The 26,477-nt window shown below is 36.8% G+C and overlaps 1 protein-coding gene across 8 annotated transcripts in view; it reads left to right on the top strand.

Moving 5' to 3' along the window:
* LOC134211559 (BMP-binding endothelial regulator protein) overlaps positions 1–26,477 on the top strand; it is a 252,358-nt gene that overhangs the window by 5,498 nt on the left and 220,383 nt on the right. For all 8 annotated transcript variants that reach the window (XM_062688541.1, XM_062688539.1, XM_062688538.1 and 5 more), the window contains exon 2: positions 2,775–3,145. The gene's annotated coding sequence lies outside the window, so the exon portion shown is untranslated. The remainder of the gene's footprint in view (positions 1–2,774; positions 3,146–26,477) is intronic.

The following is a 26,477-nucleotide window of genomic DNA, read 5'->3' as shown; positions in this document are numbered from 1 at the left end:
CTGTTTGGTTCTCAGAAACGTCGAAACTCGTAATATATGAACCACATTCATCGGGGCTGAGAATGGGTCAGCGCCCTTACCGACAGTATGGAAGTCGGATAACAAAATCGTTCAAAAGGGTCCTTTATAATTTAGTTTTCTTGCCTTCAGATACATGAAATCTATTCTACAAACATGCTATGTAGTTAGGACAGTGACTAATTCTCACCCCTATTTTACCCATTGCGTCCCCCGACGACGGTACCCGAGCATCCCATTCGCAATATTTGAACTTCCTGATCATTTAAGTTCTGCATGATCTATCCGAGAAACGCTTAATATAACATCATATCAATTGAGTTGATATTTCATGTTTGAGCTTTACAAGCAACTACAGACCTTCTTTGTCCTCAATATAGAATCTTAATCATTACTCTACCGTGCTACTCCAGATCTTTTAGGTGTTACAATGGTCCTGTAGCTCATGTCTTTTGTTCTATGAGATCAAGACATTATTTCAAAAACACCATTTTGCCGCTTTTTTACCGTAAAAAAAGCAAGTGAAGTTTGATAACATCTGTCTAATCTTATTTTGCACGTTACGAAAGGCACTGATCCATAATTGTATTTGAAAAATTACTTGAACAAAGTTTAAAAAAAGAGAGCCGCAGATTCTATAACGTAACTCACAACGGAGTATTGTTTATCCTAAATTGTCCCAACATTTACAACAGAGGACAATGTTGATGTTTTACATTCCCTGTCGGCTTTGCAGTCTGATGACCAGCTAAAACCCAATATTTACGTTTTAGCTGGTTATCAAACTGCATAGCCGATAAGCAATATTCCGAGTCAATTACAGTCGACAACCACCTCCAGTAGCTCGCAACCTACAATTAAGTAGAAAAGAGTAACTACCACCGGGTGGGGATTCTGTAGACAAATCGACGACCATGAGATATTCTTGTGGGTATGAATTCAATGAGATTTCTCACAAACTCTAAAACAATTTACCATGTAAGTAGAAAACCGGAATTTTTAGATATCTTTAGTGAAAAAACACTGAAGAAAAAGCTTTAAGAGAAACATCTGATGGAATTTATTGTACAATCCAAAAATGTATGGATTCTGAAAAATTGGTTGTACACTAATACACGATTTTCAGAAGCTTGTTCAGTGTTTCCATGTTTTTGGAAGAATGGTAGAATTTCTGGATCCATAGATGATCTACAGAGTAAATTAATAAGGAGACTTTTCTATTATTAAACATTTCTAGAAGATCTTTTCATAGACATAGCTGATTAAAATTAAAATTTCAAAATAAATCAAAATAATTTTGATAAATATGTATCAATAAAATCTGATCAATTCTCTCTGAGCAGTTTGTAATACCAGTAAAACCTATGAAGGGATTGATTCATGAAAAAATCAGATTAATTTTATGAAATATTTATTTTAGTGGAGAAACGAGAAATTCTTAACCAAGCAAAGGAAAAAAACATGAATTTGAGGTGAGCAAAAAGTTTTAAAATACTACTTACTATAAATTTGAAGAAAAACAGTTGTAAACCACAGAGAATTGATTATTGCTTCGTCACATCTTTTGCTGGCAAGGGCAGTGCAGGAGCGAGATCCAGCGGATCTCAATTAACTCTGCTCTCCGGTGTTTTTTTGTATAGTTTCACCTTATCCTCAATAGAAACTATCGTTCATTGCCTTTAACTTTGAACTTAGTTCGTGTTAGTTCTACGTTGAGCTCATGAAAAATTCAAACTAGAATCTAACGGTGAGAAAATCTCTCAAACATTAAAAAAAACTCCATATGTTCCATCAGTTATCTTCTACCCAACATGTTCAAGATCTAAAGGAACCGACTCTACATTTTTCTATAGTTTATAAGCTCTTTTAGCTGAAAATATTGAAGGAGTTTGTTTGCTTTCATAGGAAACATATTGTGGTTTGTTGTGGTCGCATATCGCGATTTTATAATGTACAATTCTTTACTAAAATCCCGATATTTCGATAAATCCAAAGTGGAAAATTATTCAGTCAAGCACATCCATTTATAATAAACTTATATTTACGTATATAATGGTAACTTGACAATTTGCATAGATTTTTTTCATGTAAACTCTTGAGCTTTAATAGTTTTTATAGTGATCGATCCTAGTAAATACTAGAAGAGATTGTAAATCTTTTCATTTCAGAATTGCTGTAATGAAATACGGAGTCTGATTAATTTTCGCCAGCAATGGCAATCTATTTGAGGCCCTACACAAAACTATGATTTAACATGACATTCTTTGTATCTTGTAAATTCTTCTACTGCTAAAGAACTGTTTGCTCAGAATTTCCACCACGCATCGGGCTGGCACCACGGTTGGCTCTCACCCGACCTCTCAAACTAGTTTAAGTGGTACACGCGACCGCGGGGTATATGAATACGATACGCGAAAGTGGTTCATCGATCGTCGTCGATGGCTGGCTATGGCTGGCTGATGGCGAAGTCGTCTGATGTCTGTGCCATCGCGCCGGCCGTGTCTCTCCTTGGTCGTCGTCCCTCCCAATTGACTCCTCTAGTATTTATAAGCTCTTCTACTGCACAACCTTTCCCATGATCATCAACAACCAGCGGTTGTTTGGGTCGATTGGTGGGCAGGGACCTACCTACCAACGACATTCGATCGATTGCGCGATTTTGTCGTAGTCCGCATCGCCGGCGATGACCGCGGACCGTGAACGAAAGAGACGGTTTCGTATGCTTAGTGGTTTTTTTTCTCACTTTTTCCTCACAGAGATCGGTGATCGTCTCCGGTGTGAGTGATCGTGCATGTGATTGCTATAATGAAGAGTGACGTTTATTGACAACTGAAACATATTTCTATAATTTTGATTGATTTCTAAACGCTCCTCGGCTCCGGATTTTTGTCATGCGGTTCAAGTACGTGCGTTCCTGACCGACTGTTCCTTCTGCTATTCTGCATGAGAGCTATTCGCTCTAAAAATACGACTAACGACGATCGAGGTTGTGTGTAGAAAAAAGGACACGCGCAATCCAGCGATCCAAACGAATTGAAGCCAGAGATCGATTCCTGTTGAGTGGAGAACTGCTACTGTGTGACAGCTGATGGCAGATTGAGTAGCAGCCAATTATCATCGCTATTGGGTAAGTTGCACATTGAAATGTTCGTTTATTAGCTATAGAATTTCGTTACTAATGGAGTGATAAAGATATAGATGTAGTACGTCAAACATAGCAGTTAGTTTCGTAAAATCGCATCTAGTTGCAATCAACTTCCATTACAGTGTCTGTCTGGACACTGAATTGCTTATTCAATTACTTTTTCGGGTAAATTTTCCTTACGATAAATTTTGGGAAATAATTCAAGTCAATATTCCTTTCGTTTACACGTGGCTTGTTCTAGGAAGCAAATGCCATACAACGAAGGTATTTTTGGAAACAACAAACAAGTAGATGATACTGATAGAGAAAATTCGGCGTGTTGCAAGACGTACATTTCAGACAATGGAAATAGGTCAAGAGAATGGGTCAATTACTTTCCCCTTTTTTGACGATAGTTTTGTAAGCTGTTTCCACATAGAAATCCTAACACGAGCAAATCTTCATTCCATCAGCTTTTACTCCATTTCACTAAAAAATAAATTAAAATTAAAAAAAATATATAGCGTTAGTTTGATTATGAATATTTATGTAAACCAATCATATTTAAGTAAACCAATCGTATTAATTATTTTCTTGAATAGTAACCTAAAATACGATAGAAGATATTTTGATAAGTGTCCGGCTGTAAACATCCGTATGATGAATGTTTGATATGCACCAAAGAAACCGTCTAAGAAGGTGATAAACATACATGCGGTGTAGGCTTGTTTACAACTAAAATGAGTTGTAGTTTCTGTAGGCTTAACGGTCAATATACGTGATTTCAATTCATGCAATGAATTTATCCACGTGCGTCACAAGGCAGTAAAATTTAGAAAGTAGGTGTAACCAACAAGTCACATTCTATCAATTAACATGGAAGTGGGCATCTTTTCGCTATCAAATCTCCACGCACCGAAAAAAAAACACGTTCGAGCCAATTTAAATACATGTCATTGCCCTTAAAACCCGCAAATGTCGCCATAAATTTCCAAATAGGCAATTGTTGAAGTGCCGCGCCGCGTTATTCTGTAAGTACTTCGCAGCTGGACGCTCAGTGGAAATTTATTCCGGTTCGTCCCGCGCGGGGTTGCCAGTGCAGTACCGACAGGCTGGCCATCTAAACCAACTAACCAGATGCCAAGTGATGCGTGCCTAATTTTATTTAACTTGAGAAACAATAAAACGAATTTTACGAGCAGTCAAAAAGATAAAATAGTTTGCGACGCGCAAAAAAAAGATGTGCTCGAGTGGTTAGTGTATCTCTGTGCTGCGATGTAGTTTTCAGAATTGTCAAGATGGGTTGGGATGAATTGGGGGATTTTTACTTATTATTATTAGGACAGAAGGGTATAAACGCGTTTATTTTCTGGTTTCGTCACTGCGATAATTTTTATTTTTGTTTCGATGCTATTAAATTTTCCAATTGCTTTTAATTTATGTTTTGCGCCAATAGCCATATTTTTCTCACTTTACATGCTTATGTCTCATTAAATTAAACAATTGCTCTCTATTGCACATTATATTCATGGAATAAAAGCTTTCTGATTCATATTCAAACTAAATATTCAAAATTACCTTGCTTTAGTTGTATAAAGTTTACGCATCTCTAGCGCAATCTATTCTGGTTAAGTAGGGTGGTTATATGGATTTTGTACAAAGGAAGACACTTTACTTCTTATTCTATAAATAAAAATAAAACTGTCAGTGTTCGTATCCGCATAACTTGAAAACGACCGGATGGTATTGCTTCATTCCTTTAGCAGATATGTTGGTTAAAGTTTCCGACGGGTTAAAATGATATTTTCTAATGCAGAAAATCACGACTAAAGTTGAGTAAATCGTAAAAAACTAAAATTAAGAATAATGTGTTGTATATAATAGTTACTGAAAGCAAATATGTCTACAAACTTATAGTAATTTGCCAAGATTTTGAGCAACACAAATAAAAAAAATGTTGCCTAATAATCTCAACCATTTGAACATTAATGCAGTTTTCTTTTCAACCATTTATTAACTATCTAGCTTGGTTTAGTAATAATTGTATGTATGTATGTATGTGTGTAGGTAGCCACCATCCTAGCTTGAGTCTTGCTCTGCATGCGGCTCCACCCAACCGCATGGTCGAGTTGTATTCCTATTCTGATTTCAATATACAGCTGTATGAAGGGCCAAAAGGCGGACTCGTTAGCAGAGACACTTACGCGAACCCGCGGAATGGTTTAGTAATAATTGTCTAAACAGAACAAAAACTCTGTACAGTTTTTCGAATGATTTCGTCATCGGTTACAAGTCTGCGGTAAGGCTTAATAATTTCTTTTAATATTGAGTTTGCATAATTATTTTTATTGGTAATCCGGAAAAAACATATATATGTCGTGTAAATAATAATTTGTGCATAGTTGCAAAAAGATGATTTTTTCAATGCGAGTTGAACATTTATCAAACGAGGCTTGCCTTCAACGTGTGTTGCAAAAATCGAGTTTTGCAACGAGTTGCTTTCACTATTTTCTTTCAAAGACGGAAAATTGGCCCATTGTGCCCCAAGTGTGGAGTTTATTCTGAATGTTGGCAAGCGGGAGCCACTTGGAACACTTTATGTCACTGTTTGTTCACTACATGTAATTGTCGACACATTGCCCTATTGCTTTGATTGCTAATAATGTGACTATCAGCTGTAGTTCGCATTAGGCCTACTTCGATGGTTTCGAAGCAATTGAATAGTTGCTTTTTAATTGTAAACGGCCCGTGCTGTTCCACTGCCACACACCAAGGAAGCAATCAGGGGCCTCTACTATTCGTGCTATTCATCAACAATATGGACAGAACATTGCCACCTGAATGCCGTTTGTTCTACGCGGATGATGTCAAACCCTACATGATCCTTAAATATTTACTAGATTACTTAGAGCTCCAGAAAATGATTGATTGTTCCTTTTGAATGAACAATGAACTACAAGGGATAAACCAAGTACAAGACTTCGAACTTAATCTGAACAGTGCCAGTGGGCCAACATACCGAGCACATTATTGCGATGTGATGGCTATGATCCACATGTCGAGGTTTTCTGTACTGCTCACTGGTGCGTTCAGTTTGAAGTCAAGTTTTGTAGCCTGATGTTCTTTTCACCCTAATTGAAGCCAGAATTGAAGCAAAACAGAAGAAATTCGTAAGGCGTGCTTTTTGCTTTCTCCCGTGACATTGCCCTTCTAATCTGCTGTCTCATGGGGAGCGATGTCAACCAGTGTTACCACATGTTTATCTATATAATGGCATCATAAATCTGCTTCATCTGTACTGAAATTTTCAAAACTCTGTACCAAAATCTGTAGCAGACAGCATCGAAAATTTATTAGTAAATATCTAAAAATAATAATTCAATTATGCGATGCAATTTATTCGTGGAAATGCATTATTTTTTCGAATTTTAGTGATTTAAATTAATTTATGGAAAAATAACGAAATAAGTTGTATTTAAAATATTGTTGGTTAACATCCAAAAAGTAACTCCCAAGCTTATTTCATATTAGTTGACCGTACCCGACCTTTCTCGGGGTTGTATTATTTTGTATTCTAACTGTCAATAGGGCACTGCACGGACTGCTTTATTTCTTTTTCACTGCAAAGAAATTAGAAAACAACAAGGCTGTGGGCTTCGTGACCGTGCGGTTAGCGACGTCAATCGTCTAGGCGCATGTGCTGTGGAGTGTGAGTTCGATTTCCACCCCGGTAAAGAGAAAACTTTTCGTAAAGTGAAAAGTTCTCCACTGGGTGAATTTATTGTCCGTTGTCTCATGCTTGATGTTAAGTGTTCAGTCTGTGCGACCTCTGGTAGTAGAAGCATAAATACTAGAACGCTAGTGGCGCTGTAGTCATTAAAAGTATTTTGTCAAAATATGCTTCCACAAGCCTTATTTGTCGGTTTGTTATGCATTATGTTGTAGTGCATGTTATGTTTCATTACCAACTTTGGTTTGACACTTGTAGTACCGGTACTTTGGCTGCCAGATAAAAATGACCTAGATGTTAGTCACGAGAACAGGAGCGACATTAGCAATCTAATACTTATGCATCTACTCCTCTGGTCGAAGACGGTGATTCTGTCTTTTTAATGTCAAAATTGACATTTACTGGGCATGTTGTTTTCTAACTTTCATAAAAAAAATGGAAGAGAAAGAGATTCGCCCGTGCTGTGCCCCATAGATGAGTGCATTGCAGCGCCGCACTCTAGATCATTTTCTGTGCGACCGCATTGGGTTTTCTCTCAACTCGCCCTAATATTGTATTTCAAAACTTTTTTAGCTTTCCCCGTGAATTTTGCAAACTTTTTGTGTACATAATCACAGTTGACCTCAAGACGAATAGATTGGTATGAGTATCTTGCAGATCGGTACGTGTGTTCGTGAGTTATATTGCCTCAAAGAAACGCAAACTCATTTTTATATGTGTAGAAATTTTCAACATTAGATACTATTTTACATTTAGTTGATTTTCAATATTTTTTCCTGCGATCCCAAGCAACAATTATGATTTATAATGCTCTATGAGACAACGATGTAGTCTGCAAGTATGCTATAAAACCAAAAAATACGCCAATGGCATCTAGATCTAGCAAATGGTTAATAATTAAAATACTCTGCAAGGAAAAATGCTATAAAACCATAAAATACGTCAATGTTACTAAGGATAAGTTGACATTCGTCTTGATACTTTTTAGCTAACGAAAGTTTCATGCGATTTGAAAAATTTATAACACAGCAGGAATGGGAAAAGTATTTTTTTTAAATCGAGGCCGATAAGTGATCTTTGAAATAAAAATTGTTCATAACTCGTACCTTAATAAGTAGCATTTAACGTTACTTTTTGAGCTCATTTTTCTTCCTACCGTGGAACCATTACGCTAAACAATATTTAATGTTACTGTTGACATTTAGTTGGTATTAATAAGGTTTATATTCGAATTATAATGTTGTGTTTATTATCGTTTGATTCCAAAATCTGAGAAATTATCGACGGTGGAAAAAAAATCTCAAATGAAAATTGTAGTCATTTTCGTCTGAGAATGATTAACAGAAGCTACTTTTCGAACAAAATTAAAATGCAAATTTTCTTTTCCAAGACTTGGTTTGTCGAAAATCGGTACTTTTAGTTAAAAACTTTTATACCGTACCAAGATTCATCAAAAAGTCTGTACCTTTCCAGATAAAGCTGTACTTGTGTCAATACTGTTGTCAACGAACGTTGACCCTCAATCACAAGTGGTTTCAGTGCTCTTATTTGAACATAGTTTTCGACCAGTTTGATTTTAATTGTAATTTAACCGAGACCTTAAGACAACGATTCCGTTCAAAATGATGATGTCTGTCATTTGTTTTAAGTAAGTTTTTTCTGTAATCCATGTCACATTTTTTCAATGTCATAAGTGCTACGAAAACAAATCGATGAAATATAAACAAATAAACGTACAACTCAAACTGAAAAAAAAACTTTTTGCTACTAGTTGCACAAATAATTTTTTATGCAAGTCATTTGGGTAAATATGGAAAAGTAGGACGAAAATTTCTCCAAAACGAACTGTGAAGCCAGATATTACGATCCCGAATTATGCTCCTGAAAATTTTCTTTTAGTTTTACGCTTATACCGTTTTGACTCAAATCCCGAACATGACTCATATTCCAAACACTGGCGTTTTAGCACCCTAAAACTAAAACTTTCATCGGTTTTGCGTACTGAGGATCAAGATTACAAATGAATTCGAGTTCATGTGGAGAAAATTAAACGAATTAAGCCAAAATGGCCGTTTAAAAGCGAATGTTCGGAATATGAATCATGTTCGGAATTTGTGCAAAAACGGCATGCTTTCCTGAAACTTTCGCAAATGTTCAATCTAAGGTATTTTTTAATCAGACCATACATTCTTGAAATTCCAATTTTACGATAGCCGAGAATCCAGATGTCGGCAATAATTTCAACGAATCTTGGTAAAAAATCAATTCTGCCGAAATCTGGTAAAATAACTCTCTGCCAAAGATGTGTACATTCGTAGAGGATGTTCGCTTTTCATCAGCGGAACCACCGCCTGGTCTGCCCTAAGCTGATACAGCATATCAGTATATGGTCTTGTTCGCCATTCCCACCAACCGAAGCTTTTTAGGCTTCAAGACACTCGTCTGTTTTCGGTTAGAGCCTTTATTCAGAAAGATGTTTCAACTTGCTTAAAACATAACCGATTTTGATTTTATTGTTAGTTCAAAACTGAAATTAGGTGGGTATTGGATTCAAATCAAATTAAGTTACAGCGGTCTGTGCAACGAAGACAAACACCAAAAAATAAGTAATTCAATAAATAAGATTCTTCGTCCAAGCGTGGGGTTTTGAATTCACTTACTCTCCCTCGGAAGCTGAGCATTGTCCTTTGAAATATTAAAAAATCATGCAACATTCGTCAAAATTATGAGCGTTTTATTTCTAAATTCATATCAACTCAGAAATTCAGAAACTATCCAGAAATCATCTCAGGCATTCAATGGAAGAGTTGTTTTCAATTTATTTTCAGAACAGAAAAGCAACGTGGACATGCTATCACAACTCACAAGTAACATTTTAAGTTTTATAACGCTCATATATGCTTTCAGCATTTTCAAATAAGGCCATAAAAATAATAATAAAAAATCGTCTCTTATTGTTAAGAAACGTTTGGGAAGTTCATTGTCCCTCGAATTGATATTTTTGATCAAACAATGCATAATTTGAAAATATGTATTGGCTCTAGTAAAAGACAGTACACCGATTATTTTTTCATATTTTTCCTCATTATAGATGACTGAGACTCCAACATCCATTGATAATAATGAGGATTCAATCTACTGAAGTGGTAATCTCTGCTGCAATTACTTCCAAGTTTAACCTTCTGGGACTGACATTAGTTTTCATAACACAAGGACTAGCACTTCGTAGGAATATGAGAGTAAAAAGTACAACAGTTCGAATTATATTCAGAAAATATTCATAAAACAGTATTTCATTTTTTTTGTCGATAATATAGGGGATACCTATCACCTCTGTGGGTCTGGTTTTGACCCCAGTTGACGTCGTTGGCATTTTCTAAGACAAGACCGGAAATTTGGTCACGCCTTCCATCGGATAGCAAGTACTAAAGTCGTTGGTCCCGACTAAAGCTGTGAGATGACGTTTTCCTATTTTTTCTCGGCAGCCGTGGCCCGTGGCCATGGAAGGTTCTTCTGAAATTCCATTTGAAATTTGTGGGAAATTTGTTTGAACTTCATGGAAAATGCTTCCCAATTTCCAAGGGAAGTTTTTTCCATTTTCCTTGGGATTTTTTATTCCGAATTTTGGTGAAAAATTCTTTCAAATTTTCGTAGGGAATTTACTTTTCCCGTCAAAAATTTCATCTCGTTTTATTATCTCAGTTAATTCTTTGAGTTATTCAAAGTCAACTTTTCCAAAGAATCCATATTTTTTTTAAACCGCTGAATATATTAAAAATCTAAAACAAAAAATAGAAAACGTCCTGCACTTGTGAGCTGGCCTGACGTTGGTCCAAAATCGGGCGACTGTTAGACCAAAATGATATTGCAGGATTTTTCGTTTTTTGTTTTAAATTATAAAAATAGGCGTTCTTTTTTTCCGAATTTTCATCCGTATTTCTAATTTCCATGGGTAATTGTTCCAAATCTTCTTGCAAAACTCTTCCGTTGCTCAGTGGATATTTATCTGATTTTCTATGGAAATTATTTTGTATTTTCATGGGAAATGTTTTTAATGTTTTGTAAAATCTTCTGATTCTTCAAAGAAAAATCTCCAGAATCTCTAGGAAAAATGTTCTGTACTGTGATCAGAAGTTGTAATAATACGGTATTGAATTAGGTAAACAAATTTTATTTGACGTGAGAAATTAGAAATTACAAAATATTACATACAAACGTCAATGATTTTTAACATCATTGTTACAAAAGATACAAACATGTCGGTGTGGTGCTCCCAGCACATGGGGGTGGAACATCTGACGTTTATGAGCCAATATTAAGCCATAGTTTTCTTTCTTGCAATGAATTGTCTGAGATGTTGCATAATAAAAATCAATAAATTGACCAATCTTTCAAAATCATCCTGAGCTTTTTATTCTATCACATTTAGTCGAACCTTTAATCGAATCCCTGCGGCTTCTCAACTGATAAAGCGGTTTTAGTGCCGATTGATCACCTGAAGGATTCTCCGAAGGTAGAAAATATGGTTGCAGTTTTTTACAGGGTGACTAGTAATTCGTGTTACACTCAAAAGGGGCTGATAATATACCTTATTTTCAGCTAGGAAAGAAATGATTTTTCGACCTAATCAACCATACATTTTCTTGTTAATGCAAATGAGGTCTATCATCACCACAGGATTATAGACAGTTGCACAAAGCCTGAAATTGCTAAACAAATCATTTTAAATCTATAATAATTATGAAATCTATAAATATCATCCAAACATACGAGAAGGCGATTCCGCTCACAGCATTGCTTTTGCTTGCTGATAGCGAAAGCCATTCAATGAAAGCTTCTCTCGTACAATTACCACACAATTATGTATTCCGGAATCGGTTCAATCGCTTGTCAACCGCGAGATCCGAATAACCCGCTCGTGCGCGCGTTGTCGCGAAACACGATAAGCAAACAGCTGTGAACTGCATCCCGTTCTAGTTCCGGGCGGTGCGTTCTACCAGACGTCAGATTTGCCGTTCCTTGTTCTTGGCATTGTATGTTGTATTAAATATATGTGTTCTCTTGACCATGTTCCTTCGAACAGCGCGGATTGTGATAAGAACATTTGTCGCAACAAACAAAGCGAAAATAACCATGAGGAAAGCCCTGTCGTGAAGCGCAAAAAATATGTTCTTTTTTTTCGTGGAAATGTTTCTACGACTTGGGGAAGTCCGACGTGTTCTAGAATGATCGACATATAGGAATGACCCGATTTCAGTAGATAGCTTACTCAAAAGCGTGCCGAAAGTGGGAAGCTATCTTCTGCTAGGTCGGCATTTATGAATGATATTTCGTGAGCCCCGGGGGGTTCAGGGTGTTCCTGAGTTGCATGTTGACAGTGTACTTGGCAGCGTGAAATTCTTTAAAGCAAATAACGTTACTTATGAGGAAAATCGATTTAAAAGTCAGGATTAAATAGTGAGTCTATGACGATGATTAAACCACAGACGGAAATATCTGCTTTAATCTTTTTCAGAACGTTAGGGGAGACTAAGGGGACTTGATCCCTTTTTCTGATTTCCGATGTATCACAGCCAAAAATAAATAAACATATGGGATTTCCAAACAGATCTTCAAAAAATATAGTATATAAATTTACTGATGTATGGCAGTCCTTAAATTATTGTTGTTATTGATACACAATCGATTTTTTGGAGTGCTGTCAAAAATCGACTTTCAACATATTCGGGGGAAATTGATCCCTCTCCAAGAAATTGCTTTGATTAAATTAGAAAAGCGCCCTCAGATTTTCTAAATATTTTTCCTTCAAAATACGTGGAATTTTCGAATTGCTGTGCTTATACATGAACGATTTTTGTTATGAATTCGACAGCACAGGCAGTTTTGAAATTTGGGGAGACTTGATCCCCTTTCTATGATATCTACGCAATAAATAATTTTTCTTGCAACCCTTCATCAAATTTGTCAAATCTACAAAAAATTAACAGCCTGAGAACAGATTTATGTTTTTTGATCTCTTTCGTCAAATTTTTGTATGGATGGGGGATCAAGCGTCCCCATATTGAGGCAATAACTTCAAATACAAATATCCTAAAACTTTGATGGAATGTTGACATTTTAATCAGTACAGATCATTAAGCATATTTATGGCTTTGTGCTGTGAAAAAAAACAAAAGCATTAGGTCATTGTTATGAAAGTTGTTCAAATTTTGCGTGACCAATAAAAATCTTTAGGAAGCTCAAAACATAAAAACCGCCCTGCAGAATAAATAAGATTGTCAATCCAAAAAATAACCACATAAAGGTCATTTGTCTAAAGGATCTATACTAAAAAATACGTTAGAACAAAACTACTTTAGTTCTCGATAAAACAGGGGGTGATCAAGTCTCCCCACCTTACTCTATATCATAGCATAATAAAATTTGTGTAGCATTTAAATTTTTTAAATCTTTTTGTAAATAGTTCATGGATTCGAATTTATTTTAAAATGAAAATTTGAAAACTTCGGATCGTAAAAATTAAGATTCTCTAGTACTATAAGAGGAAAAGGATTAGGATAGGTAAAAGTTATTCTTAGATTGTTGAAAAAATAAAATGCTTCACGCAATTCAATATATTTTGAATTACGGTTTAGAGGAACATTTTGAACATCCATTTAGCTCCTGTATTTACACCTGTCCACAACTGCCAGTGATCGAAGGATCAAATGAGTTTTCATGTGTGTCTTCTTCGCTGTCGGCTACAAATTAACTTTTGCCCATGACTCGAGTACTCAAAAAATTAACACCAAATCAGAGCGGAAAAGGTAAAGCCCAAAATGGGGCTTAACCACAGTATGGACAAAAGAAGCCACTCGAACTCGAATAAAAGAGACAAACTAACAACTCCTTACGAGAAGGTGGAACGCGAACTCATCCATCCGTCGTAGCCAGCTACGCCTCACGAATGAAGTGGAGGAGCGTAACATCGCAAACAAACGGAGCGGTCGAGATTTGTGGGTGAGACACACAGAAACCGAACACAGAAAACAGTGGGAGGAGTATAGCATGACTATCGTGTGGGCGGGATTTTTTTTGTCTTCTTCCTTGAGTGGCATTTGTTTCGCTGTCTATTTCAGAGGTTACCCGGTTGACGGTTGTTTATTGTTCTCGGGAAACCTGTTTCCTTTTTCGCATTCTTTCTGCAGTCACCTGCAAGCAACTAGTTTTCGATGAAGGGGCGATCATCGCCTAGGTTCAATTACATAGAAATACAGCACCAGCAGCATTTGGAGCTTAGGATCTGCTCACTGCCTGAGGCTGATTCCCGCAGCCTCGATCCATCGGCATAATAATGAACAAAAGTGGTTGCATTCAGTTCAATAAATTAGTCATGTACGATTATATTAGCTTAAAAGCATTTATATGATGATTCATATGACGAACGAAACAAAGCAGACAAGCTTTTATTGTGGAATTTCTTATGAGTGGATATCATATTGACATTACCATCGACCATAAAAACTTCATTAGAAAGGAGAAATAATTGCTGTAACCACAGTACCTAATCGGGTGACTGCGTTTAATGCCGTAATTCGATTAATTGTTTTATGACAAATCAACTGTTATCAGAGTTATGAAGAAAAAACTCTCTCTGTATTCATTCACGGCAGAGAGTGTATCGTGGTCATGTGAGAGGCTTATTGATGAATCTTTCAAAAAGTGCTTCAATTCGCCATTGGAGAGGGCACTGCACTGCTGCTATTGACGATGCAATTTAAATTGATTTTTTGTAATTCTGGACCATAGTACCTGCATTTACAGTTCCCTTTTGAATGATACAGGCCTTCTTTCCACGTATTTCCAATAATACGTACTGACATGAGTGCGATGGTTTGTTAATTTTTTAATTTAGATTTTTAGACCCTTCATAGATAACATTGACGGGCGGTAGCATTGTAAGTTTTATAATACTCTTGAAGACCATAATTTACTCTAAAAGAGTGTTATAAAACCAGCAGAAAACCAAAATGTTACTAGCGATCTTTTCTTGAGAAAACAGAACAGTAATACTGTTATTTGGCCATGCATCAGAGCCTTAGCCACATCCTTGTCTTGCTTCTAGAATATCACCAGTTAAGCTAAAGAATTTGTTCAGTAACAAGAATTTCCGTGTGTTTCTCTCACTACCATTGTAAACAGTTCATGAAGAGTTGGTACGCATTAAGCAGCCTAGGATTGGCACCTATTTTATTTTCAACTGTTGGAAAGTTGCTTCCACTGCATACAGTTTAACATCAAACGGTGGAAATTCGAGTCTTTTTTTTTTTATAAAGACAGGATCACCGTCTTCGACCAGAGGTCGCACAGACTGAACACTTAACATCTAGCATGAGACAACGGACAAGGACATTTACACAACACCCAGTGGACCAGTGGAGAACTTTTCGCTTTACGAAAGGTTTTCTCCTTACCGGGGCGGGAATCGAACCCACACTCCACAGCACATGCGTTTAGACGATTGACGTCGCTAACCGCACGGCCACGAAGCCCACAGTCTTTCAACTATCTGCAGGGTAAAGGTAATGTTTTTATACTTCAAACACTTTTGTTGGTAGCGAGGATTAGATACGATGAATCCTTAATTTCCACAACTTATTGCCCTAGCTCGAAAAATGGGGTTCTGTTTGGTAGATCTTACACCTCAAACACACTACGTCAAAGGGATCTATCGTGTTGAATTGAAAAAATCGGGTATGCTGCGTAAAAATATTCATTCCCCGCAAGGACAGTGATTCAGTATTGAAGAAGTGTCCTCCTCTTTCATATCACGTGATGATTGAGATTTGAGTGTGAATCTACCAACACTGCACCTTATACCGGGCAGACGCATCCATTTAAAGAAGGCGTTACCCCTTCCTTCGCCTTTTACCGGGCAGACGCGTTCTTTAAAATAAGGCATTATCAACTCCTTTCACCGTTCAGTGTTGGTAAAATATCATGTTCTCCGCGATTTGCATCATTGTATGATTTTTACGTGTTCTTTATTGTTAAATGCATTGAATTAACTTTTTTCGCTTAAAACAGTGACCAATAAATCCATTTATAAACAAAACATACGCCTCTTTTGCGTTTTGACGCTTGTTAGAGCGGAATCATTTTTTGCTGAGTGAGCGAAACGATGTGATTCTGTCCGAAAAATTCAAACGCGATCCTCCCCCTACAGAATTGCAAGCGAGTTAGCTCGTGCATGAAACCTCGATGATTGAGATTTGAGTATGAATCTACCATCTGTACCTTATACCGGGCAGACGCATCCATTGAAAGAAGGCTTTATTAACTCCTTTCGCCTTATACCAGGCAGACGCATTCATTTAAAGAAGGCGTTTCCCCTCCCTTCGCCTTATACCGGCCAGACACGTTCTTTTAATTAAGGCATTATCAACTCCTTTCGCCTTATACAGGGCAGACGCATTTAGTGACAGAAGGCATTATCTTTCTCCTTTGCTGTATACCGGGCATAAGCATTAATTCATAGAAGGGACCACCTCCTTTCTTTTCTTTATACCGAGCAAACGTGTCCATTTCAAGAAGGCATTACTTCCTCACTTTGGCTTATACCGACCGGATGCGGTTAATCAAAAAAGCATTAGCTTCCTTCATTGCTTTGAATCACAATCCAAAAGAATTTAGACCGTACCGTACTGTAAGTAACCCATCTTTTGCCTCTTTTGGATGATGTCAATGGAGTAAATTATAACAACGTAACTCAATCTTGGGCTGGTTTTTAAGCCGACGACATGAATCTCCCAGCTCCAGAGCGCTGATTAATTAGGAAAGAAGCGGATACGAATTTGGTAGATCTGCTGAACCCTCTGACTGATTAGAGCTCTGTGTAAAGGTGAGATTCAGAAATGCCAAACGCAATGAAATCAGATCTCTGTACAAAAACGAATTCGGAACCCATAAGAAGAAGCAAAAATATGTTTGAATTACTGTACCGATGCATAGTCAAAATCAGTATTATCCCACTTATTGTTGAGCCGAAACTGATTGAGGGGCGCGCCTTAGAGAGTTGGTATAAGCCATTTCTCGAAGGGTATAAATAGCAGTACCTTAATCTAAAGAGGCCTTACATTAAGTTTGAAAAATATCTGAATAAAAAACGACTACTTCTTGTCTTCTTATTAGAAATGCAGCAGAAAGACATCTTCTTCTTCTTATTGGCATTACATCCCCTCACTGGGACAGAGCCGCCTCGCAGCTTAGTGTTCATTAAGCACTTCCACAGTTATTAACTGCGAGGTTTCTGAGCCAAGTTAGCATTTCTGTATTCGTATATCATGACGCTAACACGATGATACTTTTATGCCCAGGGAAGTCGAGACAATTTCCAATCCGAAAATTGCCTAGACCAGCACCGGGAATCGAACCCAGCCAACCTCAGCATGGTCTTGCTTTGTAGCCGCGCGTCTAAAGAGGCATGGCTAAGGAGGGCCCCGGGCAGAAAGACATGCACTAAACAAATGACACAGGTGTACTAAAAAAGTTCAATGAAACGGACGCAGTGGTTCATCCCGAACAAAAAGCAGGATTCAGTAAATATTTTAATGATAATTATTCTAACTGAATTCCGCCAAATGGCATTCCGGGGAATGAATTTCGGTAAAAAAAATACATTCCGCGGAATGTGGTCGTGTTTCTGCTAAGTAAGCAGATAGTTCGCGTGGGCTGATTTTGTTGTTCTGTGCGGCCGTAATCATAGGCGTAACTAGAGTCCCAGTCTAGGGGTGGCCATGGCCCCAGCTGATGGGGGACAATATTTTAAGGGGGTATAGAACACTGCATGCATAGACTGCCAAGTGTTTTTAATGCCTTTGCCGTTTATTTGTCTGGTTGTTAACATCAATCGTATCTGGTTTGAGAGTATTTCATTGTATTTTCATGAATTATGCACAAGGTTGTCTAAATCTGTATTACAGTTTTTGGATCTCTTCATTACTGCTTGTATGATATGCGGTAAGACGCGCGGCTACAAAGCAAGGCTAGGGAATTTTCGAATTGGAAATTGTCTCGACTTCCCTGGGCATAAAAGTATCATCGTGCTAGCCTCATGATATACGAATGCAAAAATGGTAACCTGGCTTAGAAACCTCGCAGTTAATAACTGTGGAAGTGCTTAATGAACACTAAGCTGCGAGGCGGCTCTGTCCCAGTGTGGGGATGTAATGCCAATAAAAAGAAAAAGAAGAAGATGATATGCGGAAATCTTTGAGGGACCGTACTTTCTTCACAATTTTACAATTTTTAATAATGAAGATGTTCCGAATTTTTCAGAGCATTTTAAAGGTTGCGAGGCCCGTGCACTAATTACGTAAGGGCTAACGGGAAAAGGATGGGGTCGATTATTTTCTCACGCTCCATATAATTAAAAAAACATATTTTGAATGAAAAACGGTGAGTTGAAAAGCTCAGGAAAATCCCTCACTTAATAAAGGTAAAAACGAAGATGATTTGTTGATATTGTGGGGTCCATAAAAAACTAAATACAATCTACATCATATTGTGAAAGTATAATAATCCTAATATTTTCATACCAAAGAATTGCGGCTCCTCAAAGCGCCATATACGACTGAGCCTACCAAATAAAAAAGCTAGTTAAACAAATCCTGATATTTGCACAAATTTTTTAGATGTTGTTAGATTATTGTAAATTTTTCCTTTGTTTTATAATTCTGGAAATATTTTAAGGATTTAAAAAAAATATTGAGAAGGTGTTGTAGAAGTATTGAATGAAGGGCACCTGAAAACCGGATTTTAATGAGATTTCGTGAATAACAAATGGTGACAATCGAATTTTCTCCCATTTTCAGAATCATTCAACTATTTTTGATAATCTCTAATATCTATTTACAAAAGGTTTAAAAAAGAATTATGGTTTTAACTCGCAATGGCTGGATTTTGGAGCATACAAGTATGAAGGCCAATAATATGTGTATACAGTAAAGTGACCCAAAAAAAACTTTTTCAGATGTTTTGATGGGCCGCCCTCTTATACAATTCTATTAAAAGATATTTTAGTTACCAGATAAAGATTGTCGCTGTCGTCGCTGTCCGGAACATCTTTTGCTGGCGAGGATACGGGATCTAAATGTCAAAAACACATACGATTTGACAGTTAGGTACCACACATGTTTCGGACAGCAGAACAAAGGGAACAGAGGCGACAATCTTTATCTGGTAACTAAAATATCTTTTATTCTATTTGATGCTAATATCGTTGCTTAATAAACTCTAATCTTCTTGCGGTTTTCAGCATTCTGTTTAAAATCCTTGTAGATCTGAATGAGTATCATAGTTATTCATCGTAAAATGTGCCGTCTAACTGCAAATCACTGTGTTTGGATGTTTTTTCATATGAAGTTCCAACAAGTTTATCACCGCCCAAATGTTGACCGATTTGGCTGAAATTTTGTCCAGAGCATCACTGCCGCTAATTGCAAGTCGAGCACATATGTATATGGATCCCATATACAGATGTGCTCGACTTGCGGTTAGGGGCAGATCAGGGAATAAATAGTACCGAATACGATAGCGGCCCATCAATAAAATTGAAAAAAGGTTTTTTTTTCAATATTAATTTAAGCCACCATAGTAGACAGTCACGACTATTAATTATTAAATTATGGTCCAAAAATGTTCCCGCTTCGTTTGAATCTAACCGTCGTTGGATGTCAGAACAAGAATGTATGTTTTTTCAAACAAACTTGTTTTTTAACGTGGTATAATCAATAATCCAGAATGTTAGCACGCTTTGCAATTACTTGATTAATTAATGGCAATGAAAGTGATTGGCATTAAAAATCTGAAAAATCTACTTGGACTTATCATTTTGCACAGGTCGATACTGTGCCAAACAATTGATCGAAGAAGACGTATGATACAATGAGGAATGAGAAAATATGTTTGTGGTACCTATATAAAAATTGACTATTTTGGAAATCGATTTTCAAATTTTCTGGGGGGGGCCACAAGTGTGTCTGGGGAGGGCCAGGCCCCCCCTGGCCCCCCCTTATTTACGCCGAAATGAAAATCAATCAGTGCCTGTTTTGTCGTGTTTCGGCTAAGTAAGCACACAGATAGAAAAATCCACTGAAATTTACGCTAAAAATCATGCACATAAATCGAACGCCATTATTAGCGTAATTCCATACGGGATATAGCCTGAATGTAGGGTAAAGTGCCCAATAGTGGACCCCCAACCAATAGTGGACCCTCCAGCTATTTTTGCATTATTACAGCACAATGTAAATATTTTGCTATGAAATTCCATCGGGAGAACCTACTTTACAGTCCTATGATTTGATTACATGCATTGGAAATGCTATGGAAAGCAAAATTGGATGATTTTTTACAATTCTTTTGAAAATAAACACGAAAGTGTCCATTATAGGAATTATTTGGGGGGTCCATTATAGGGAAGAAGAACGTCCCGAAACGAAACATGAAAATCAAATGAAGTGTCGATTATAGGAAAGCAATTTCCTATTATGGACCCCTAGGGGGTCTACTATAGGGCGAATTCAGTCAAACTTTAAAATGTTAATTTCAATGAACAACGTCGTGTATTTGAGTGTTTTATGTATGTATCGTGAAGAAGAGATGCAGAACTTGTTATTAGATATCAAGCAGAATTGATATGTTGGAAATTTCTACTCCGTATGACAGGAAGAGCTAAATTCCGCTACTAGGGGGTCCACTATTGGGCATTTTACCCTATATAATATTCGACGTGAATCGTCAATATTGAGTACAAGTTGTAAGCAATCTCGTTGGCAAGAGGACCATTTCAGCGTAGAATAGCGTAAATTATCGCATGTCAAGTTTTACGCGTTGTTTATTTTTCATTATTTTTTTCTGTGCAGATAGTTCGCGCGGGTCGATTCTCTTGTTTATTTATTTATTCATTTGAACCAATCAGTGCCTATTTTGTCGTGTTTCTGTGCAAAATAAGGATCTATCAATGACTGTTTTGTCGTGTTTCTGCTCAGTAAGCAGATAGTTCACGCGGTCGAGTGAGTAAATAATTGGTGCGCGATCGGACGTGTTTAGGTAGGACGCGGAACATTCATGAAATCCGAGTTTGTGGTTCTGTTTTTAACGTGTGCCATTGAACGTGTTTTGTATATGATGCGAAACATTTTCAAAATCCGGGTTACATTGTTTTGCTTTGGAATACATTTTAAATATTGTTTCAGCATATGCTATTATTGACAAGCGCTCTATATTCTCGAATAGAGTTCGCTATTATTTTTCTTACCCACTAACACAATTTTTTTTCCCGGGACATCTATGAAGGTAGTATGGGTTTCCATCTCAAAAGAGTACGCAATAGATTGTTTTCAATAGTTCAACTATTTGGAGTTAAAATTGATTATATTTACAGTCTAATGGAAGCATAAAGATGTGCAATTTATGGATTTTTGTTGTTTTAGGATAGAAGGTGCAACATTTGATGGAGCTCTACAGACACGACACCATGGGTGGGAGAGGAGTCTCTCAATTGTCTTGCACAATCCTGAATATTGATCATCTGTTTATTCTACTCCTTATTCATATAATTATGCAATTAAAAATTCAATTTTTTTCACTTCGCCCTAAAATGACTGTGCCGGGGAAAATTTCTTCACGTCTCTAAAACGGTATTCTCGGATCAACATTATATTTCTTCATTCAATGATGAATGATACTACACACAATCAGTTTAATTCTAACGCTTCAAAACTTTTCTATTCACTTTAACCTATTTCACTTTTCTATTCACTTTAACCTATTCACTAACTATTCACTTTAACCACTAGAACTTCTTCATTTTTAGCCGTATCGTGTTACCAGATTTGTGTGTAGCTTTTTCAACGAAAATCTTCAACGAAATCAGAAAAAACAGCAAATACGCTGACGCTCTTTTATTATTTCTAATTTTAACCATTTTCAAAACGTTTTTGAAATGTTTTATAGGAATTTGAAAGCTAGAACTGTATTTATCATAAAAACATTATCCTGCATTACGTTTCCGTGGTATGTTTATTATTTAGTTCTTGTCTCGTTTTTACCGTTCTGAGAATGAGGAATAAGGATATGTCCATATGATTTGAAGTATGCCGGAAAAGTAATCGCGGAAAAGTGCTTACCGTGGGGCATCAAAATCCGTACACTTAAGCATTTCAGTATGTAAAAAAAAGGCTAGAATATTGAAAACAAATGCAAATGAAACATTTATTGTTGATACATGAGCACGAAAGCCTCTATTTTCAAAGTTATTAAAAAAAATATAAAAAAAATATGATAAAATAATGAATTTAAGCAACACCTCTTGAACCGAAATCCGTCCACCGAGGATGGATTTCGAATCAAAGGATTAAAATCCGTACAGCTATTTTACAACTAAATATTTAAATTGAAACAGACCAATTGACTGAACTACCACTAGAAATAGTTTAATGCGTACCTTGAGAAGCGATGCCTTTGATTTGTATTCGGCTTATCTTACTTTATTAATCGTAATTTGCAATTAAACCGCAAGTAATTTAGATGCAATTATGTTCCACGCGCATAAAAATGGCGCCAGAAACTATACGTTTGGTGGGTGGCAACTTGTGTCTGTTGTATGTTGTTTTAATTTCAAAGCCTACTTTCTATTTCAATAGCCTTATTTGTAAATTAATTACTTTAAATCCCCTATAATTTATTGACATCTCTTGAAGTGGACGTATTTCGGTCCCTCACGGTACTAAGCATTTTTTAACAATGTGTAGCAACCAGCAAGGAATACAATTTATCGAACAAATGTTAGCTCCATCGAAATATTTCACGACTTCAACCGTTCATATTGAACTGCTGTTTGTAATGATTGTCAATAAATTGATGCAGCTATACGCATGAATGGGGTAAGATGTTTTCTCAACGCTAACTTGATTGATTGATTGTCTTTATCAAGGAGGTTTTCAGACCAAGGCTGGCTCACCTCTTAACGCTAACTTGATTTCTTGGTAAGATCGCTCAAAAGAAACAAATTAGACATAGTCATCGCAGAACCGAATAGACAAATTAAATCCAAATTTTACGTAGAAAAAAATAATAGGGGTATACACTTAACGGCGTAAGTTGCTGCGTATCTGATTATAGAAATGTTTCACACTCAATCACAAGGGACATATTTCAAATCACCTATGAAACATTTCTATAAACAGATACACAGCAACCTACGACGTTAAGTGAATCCCCCTAATGATAAAATAATGATAATGATAAAATCAAACGCTGAAAAAAATGACAAAAATAATAAACAAACCAAATTCCTTTCCATTGCTTTGTTTTTGATGGGATGGAAATAGGATCTATGAGATGAAGTGGCGAACCGTTCCCCTACAAAAATAATGTGATTTAGTTAGTTGCAAAACTGGATTTTCACCACTTGTAGGATCTCGGCAACATACGTAACAAACCGTGCGACACTGTGCATCATTTAATTGATATTTTTTCAATAAGCGATAAACTTTTCCTCTAACAACTTTGAAGAACAATCTCTCGTTACTCTACTAGTATAATAAGCGCAAATATCTGATTATTAGCATTCTTATTGACTGTTATAGATCAACAATTTGAATATTTTGACTTTTGAAAATGTTCCTTTCTTGAAACAATTCGTTTAACGCAGATTTGCAATCATATTGTAAACCAGTGTTTTTCTCTGCAACATATGTACATGAATACAATATATTGAAATTTTCTTACTTTTGCGTATAATGCTTATTTACTGCAGATTAAGTTTAAGGTCGCACAGGTTCACATTACACGCGGTTTATAATTAAAGTTGCGCGGAAATGATGCGGCTTTGGTTCTTGCGGATTTCATGCGAAAATGTTGTAACCTTCCACAACAAACCTTCAAATTCTCTTGATGCTGTAATCGGAAAACAACGTTTGCTTCTTAGAGTAGATGTTGGTAGGAACCAAGAAGTAACATCGCTGTCGATAGAAGTTGATTTGATTGATTAGAGCGTTGGCAATAATTTCTAGATTTCAGCGTATATTTCGTGACACTCGAAACACTTTTAAGCAAACATGAAAAAGGTATTTGGATTCATGTAGAAATCCCAGGGTATCCCAGGATTTACGGGTTTCAAAAAAAATCCTAGGTTTTGGGAAATCCCGAAATGAAGTTAATCCCGGGATGGACTCTTTACAAACGAGTCGAGTGGATCATCGTATGAAATAGCTTTACGCTTCAAAGTTTGTCAGAATTTGGGCCGTCCTAATATACATACACGACATCTGCTAGCAGTCGATCATGTCAGACGTTCACATTTCAATCCTAACGAGACGATTTCGTGACGTTATCGATGATGACATCAACATCGTTAACATGCACTGTGATTCCGCTGACTTAAACCGAGGAAGTGGTATTAAATGTACTGTCTAGTGTAATATGTGAATGTCAAATACTCATGAAACAGCAAATAAACCACAAGGAACTATATCTAAGATGCGCTAGACTTGTTCTTGCACAATTTATTATCATCCTGATAATGTGTATGCTAGAATCTCGAGCTAGCTTTGCAAACAAGGTCGTGGGATTGTCAATCCGAATATGGCGACTTCAAGGCTCTTTTGATTAAAGGAACATATACTCGACTATTTGGTGAGAGCACGTACAGATATATCATGCCTTCAATTGATAACCGTTGAAAATGGTAATAAAGAAGTCTATTTTATATCAATAGTCAAAGAACTAACTACGGCAGAAATGGCCCAAACAAATAGAATGATTTAAATTAAAGGCAAAGTAAAATAATGATCTACCTGCATTAAATTGACGGCCACAAAATAGAAGGAGATGTGCTTGCTGATCATGAATGAGTGCATTTCAGCTCTCCTCACTCCAATGCATTCATTGGTTTGATGAATAAAAAACTTCATAACTTAACTGAGCTGTCTCCGATTCCGAGAAATGGTTACAAAGTGCTTAAGGGACTATACCGCCGGAAATAAGTATAAAGACAAGCATGATTTTCATACATTTTCATCATGATTGAGGATCGATATCTCGATTCGTAGCGATTCGATTTGGCTGAAATTTTACTAGGCACCTGTTTTTAACTTGAACTTTCGATCTTTGAGTAAATTGTATACACCTCTGTTGATTTTGACCTCAAAATCTGGAAATAATTATAAAGACACCACTTTTTTATATGGAGCTCCATACAACGGAACTGTCTTTATAATTATTTCCAACAGAAACGCGTATAACCAGAATATATGCATAAATGTAGCTATCATTGAATAAAAATTCAAGTCATTTTAGGCTTGCTGGCAAAAAATCAGCCCAATCGAATCGCTAAGAATCGAGATATTGACTTCCAAAGATGGCCATTTTGTATGGAAACCGAGCTTGTCTTTATACTTATTTCCACCAGTGTATGGTCCTGCGTTACACGATTTTTTTTGTTTGTTTCGCCCTTTAATCTCGGACTAATATGCAAAAAAGAAGCCAATCACCGAAGCACAGTCTACAGGGCATTGAAAAACTGAAGCAGACGTATCGCACCATGGAGCGAATGACAAAATTGACCAAGCGCATTAGCAAAGCAACAAAGTTTTTGTGTCGTTCTTTTTAGCATGGCTTGTCTCCAACCAAACAGCATTCTGTACTGTGGGGTGGTTTGCTCATATTTTGATCGGATGGCCGTGCCTGGGTTGGGGCATAATTCGCTCCATTAGAATAAGTGTGGCGTGTTTCGGCAAAGCACGTGAGATGAGTTTGAAAGTAGCCAACTACTCACTAGCCGCCACCGAGTCACGGGGTTTTCTCGTCCCACTAGAGACTTCTGGTTGAATGCAAAAATGAAAAAAAAAAAACAAATTGAGCACATCTGTATCGAATACGTAGTGGCTCTTATGATTGGGAGGTGCGGGCTAGTTCGATTTGTGTACGTGCGTGAGAGTACGAAGTGCTTTTGCTGTATTTAGGTCTCTGACTTTGCATGGCATATTGGACGCGTGATTCGGATCGATACGATATGGGACCAATTGGATTGGTTCTTGTGAATGACGGTTATTTCCGTTAAGCTAATTGATTTTCAGTGCCGACGACAGTCAGTGGGAGAAAATTGCAGACGACGAAAACGTGCTGTAGAACGGCTATTAGTATTAAGATATACGTAGTGGCTAAGATCGGCCGTCATGAATGGTGATGTAAGATTGGCTAAGAAGAAACTATTTGACTGATTGAAAGTCAAAGTAACGTGCAACATACGAAACAATAGAAGGTTTCGTGTGATAAATGAGAAATTCGTTGGCTGAATTAATTTCGGATTTATGTTTTTTTTTCTAGAAGGAGGTGCGAAATTTGACTCGCATGCACTTACTATCATGTGGGAATGAAATCGGGCAAGATTTGAACATAGCACGCAAATGTGCCAAATGACGGTTGACACCTTTAATCACATAAATATTGTTAAGTCATAATTGAGTTTTGTCATGATTTATAACTTATTTTATAATATTCTTATGCAGAATTGTATTACGGTATTACTGTTCATTGAATTGATTAAGTTATTACGCGTTT

Source organism: Armigeres subalbatus, chromosome 2 (assembly GCF_024139115.2).
Source record: "Armigeres subalbatus isolate Guangzhou_Male chromosome 2, GZ_Asu_2, whole genome shotgun sequence".
Taxonomy (NCBI): domain Eukaryota; kingdom Metazoa; phylum Arthropoda; class Insecta; order Diptera; family Culicidae; genus Armigeres; species Armigeres subalbatus.
This window is presented reverse-complemented; position numbering and strand designations above follow the sequence as displayed.